Raw genomic sequence first — 4052 nt, 5'->3', positions numbered from 1 at the left:
TGGGACTCTTGGGTGGTTGAATAAAGTTGCTTATGTTTTGTTTTGTATGTAATGAATGTTGTGAATTGCCTGAGAAGGGGTTTGTGGGATGGAACACTGGGGCAGACAAGTCACAACAGTTCCTAGAGTGTCCACTAACAGGAACTCACCTGGAGGGACACCTGACTACAGGTCAGTTCCTGTTCCCTCAGACATGCAAATGAGTTGGATTAGACAAAAGCCCTAGCCTGCAATCACTCTCTCTCTTAGCTACTTCCTCCCTCGATGGGAACACATCTCCAGAGAATCTCCAGTTAGCATGGTTCTCACTCTAGGCCTGCAGCCAAGAGTGAGACCAAATGGAGTCTTACTTTACTAAGTAGTCTCTAGATGTATATATACTTGTAACTTTTCTAAGCAAGCCTGCCTTTCTGAGATTATGCTGTAACTCAGGATGAAACTGTAAGTAAACTCTATCTTATTTTATAAACACTGTGTTGTGTATTTCTTTTAAGAGGGACAAAGGGGACCTTTGCCAGGAAGTGTAATATTGAACTATAAAGTGTAATATTGTTATAGAGATTCTAGCGAATCTAACGCACATGCTTTGCTGCGCACAAAAGGGGAATGTCACTCGGCTGATATTGGAAGCTTGCTAACACAAGCTTGGATAGGATCTATCTAATAATATATCCTAATCCACATCCCTAACATTCCCATATGGGGGGCCCCTTAGGAGCGGCATGCAGGGCCCAATTTGGCCCAGTTGCTCCAATTGCCTTAAGGTCAGCCCTGATGAGACTGTGCAAGCCCTGCACCTTCTAGGTCCCTGGTCTCACCATTCAGAGTACAGACTCAAGGACTTGTTATGGAAATAAAGGGGGGGCACTTATTGGAAATCAGTTTTGTCACCTTTCCCCCCCCCCCAACCCAAAGACAATGAGCCCAGCCACCTTTTATTCACAGTCGCCTAAGCTACACTACAGCATGGCCATAAACCTGTACATTCAACCACTTAAATATACAGTACACCCAATATGTAGCAATAGAGATTTATGTTACTGCTTTATGAATGAACACTGTGTTTATGAATGGACTCTGTCTTTGTGAATTACCCAAGAGCCACCAATAGGGAGCTCTAAAATCTGACAGCTAATCAATTGGGTACTACCAAACAGCGACCCCTATTGCTGAAAGCACCTTTGTCACAGTCAGGACACATATGTCCTGGGCAGGCCTGCACCCAATTCCCCCCCCTACAATTCTTGTTTGTCCTCAGTAACCAGAATTATATTATCAACATATACAAGCAGAAAAGTTCTAGTTACAGGTAAGTAGCTGTGTTGGTCTGCCGTAGTCGAAACAAATTTTTTTAAAAAATCCTTCCAGTAACACCTTAGAGACCAACTAAGTTTGTTATTGGTATGAGCTTTTGTGTGCATGCAAAGTTCTTCAGATACCAAGCAGAAAAGTTGTTTTCCTTCATTTGCAAGGAATTGTACAAAACAAAGTAACACTAATAAAGAAGAGTTCCAGGGTGGCATCCGAAAGCAAACTAAAAATGCTTTTGCAGTTCATCAAAACTATCCAGCAATATCATGTTATAGGAAAACTGGTGCTATTAACAGTAATCCTTCTAGTGGGTTAATTGGTTCGGCAACTTCCATGCACATGACGTGTGATGCTAATTATTTCCCCCAAAAGTTAAATGATAACCAATCAGAGGCAGCTACAGTTGCAAATGGCAAACAAAATATCTGTGAAAGGAAAAGGAGCAGGTTTGCTCAAGTTTGTTGCAGGTAGAAATATTGTTTGTACCGTAATGAAGTAAGAGCAGTAGTTTATTTGCTCGAATTAACAAATAAGAAAGTGTTGAAAGTTTAAATTCTAGATTAAAATTGATTACTTAATTGAGAAGGGATTGTAACAAAAACACTGGGGCCTAATTTGAAAAGTAGAGTGTCTGGTATCTGGTGGGCAGACCAAAGCACTCGTCAGGAGAGCTATGAGATTCAGGTGAGGGTCAGATGCCTTGTCAATCCCAGCAGGTATATAACAGGAAGACCCGGCCTGCCCAGGCCTAAATCACCATGGTATTTAACAATAATATTGTTTGTTCTTTAAAGGAGAAATTGTGAATTGCAGAATTTTGAATACCCATCATCATCCTTTGCTTCACTCAATTTTGTTTATAACACTCTTCCATTTTCTTCTAGTTGTGAGGGTGGGGGTGGGGAGGGGCCTCACAAGTGGAGTAGTCTAGGGCCTCTCTTCATCTAAATCCAGCCCTACCCTTCCCTCACAACCTGCCCCTACCCTAGGCTGCCTGCCACTCACATTGTTTGCTTGCTCCTATGCCTGCTAGTCTCTCATCACACTGGAGTTGTTGCCACACAAATTGCAGCATGATGACAGCCTTGTAATATTATAATATAGTCAGATAAGCTTTTGGTGGATGACAGTCCTCTTCATCGGATGTGTGAGCATGCTTGCATAGAGTCCGCTTTTATGCTCTGGCAGCCTTTAAACAGCAACATTGTTAGGAGTTTAAGGTTTTAGGCCACTATTAGGAAACCAGCTGCCCTTGAAATATTGTTGGTACTCTAACTCCCACCAGCCTGAGCCAGCAGGGACGATAGACAGGGATGATGGGAACTGTAGTTGACTGTGCTTTCCTCCTGGAGGAAACACTGGGGGTGCAGTGCTATCTTGCAGTGCTATCTTGCAGAGGACACTTTTCTGGATGGGAGAGTGCATGATTTATTGTGCCCCAAAGCATACCTTGGAGTAGGCTTCCCCCAGTCCTCTGGGGTATTTTTGGTATATTTCTTGGCAAGTTTTGGTGTACATAGATGTGCTTGACCATGCCTTGTGCACAAAGGAAGCTATGGACTTGGGAGAATTGAACACCATTACGAAGAAGAGTCTCTCTAGGATGCAGGTGTGTATGATCTGTAGCAACCAGAAGCGTATTTTGGGACGGGAATTCCAGATTTTACTTTTTTATTACGATGTCCCCACACATTCATGAGTGTTGCAGAAGCAGAATTTGGAATGAAGAGCATTATTGCTGGGCTTGAACGTGAGCTTTCTTAAGGAAATCAAGTTGTTGACCTTTTCTTGGGAAATCGTGGGTGAAAATACCCTGTAAATAGGACATTGCAGGGGGCAGGCTTCTGCGGGGGAAGGAGACACAGAACCTCAGATATTTGAGTACTTTCAATGCTTTTCAATAATAATTGTGGGGGGGGGAGCAGGCCAGATTTAGGTGTGATGCCCTAAGCTACTGAAGGTAATGGGGCCCTTTATATGTCCAGCTGTCCTTTGCCAACAACAAATTGTCACTGTTTTTTTGTGTTGAATATATGCTATATGGTAATTTATGGACCTAATAGGTATCTAAAGCCATTTACACATAACAAAATATGTATTTTATCAAAGTTCTAGATTCAGGTAGGTAGCCGTGTTGGTCTGATGCAGTCGAAATATATAAAAAAAATTAAAAAAAATGTCCAGTGGCACCTTGGAGACCAACTAAGTTTGTTCTTGGTATAAGCTTCCTTGTGCATGCACACTTCTTCAGATAAATGCATGCACACGAAAGCTTACACCAACAACAAACTTAGTTGGTCTCTAAGGTGCTACTGGACTTTTTTATTTTTTTATATACTTATCAAAGTAATTGTTGAACTGAAATACAATTAAGAAGTAGTATCCAGTTTTTCTTCCCTTTACATTTTTTTGGAGCCCCCAAAAAACTTTTTTAGCTTATACTTAAATCTGGCACTGGGGGAGGGGGGGCAGCTGTCCCTCTCCCCATCACATGGCTGTGGCTACGCCCATGGGCTCGAAGTCGAGGGTCCCCCAGTCGTAGAGATATATGATTTGGGGGAACCCCAAAGCTGATTTTGTAGCTCAATGACGTAATGAACTTTTCCTTCTTTTTTTAGATTTGGAGCAAATGAGGAATTGGGAACTAGTACAGTAACCAACTTCGGCATTGTGGAGAGCCTCAGTTTTGCCAGCTCAGGCGCGCGCGCGCACACACACACACGGCTCTTTGACTTGGCCCT

This window comes from Zootoca vivipara, chromosome 1 (genome assembly GCF_963506605.1).
Source record: "Zootoca vivipara chromosome 1, rZooViv1.1, whole genome shotgun sequence".
Classification (NCBI taxonomy): domain Eukaryota; kingdom Metazoa; phylum Chordata; class Lepidosauria; order Squamata; family Lacertidae; genus Zootoca; species Zootoca vivipara.
This window is presented reverse-complemented; position numbering follows the sequence as displayed.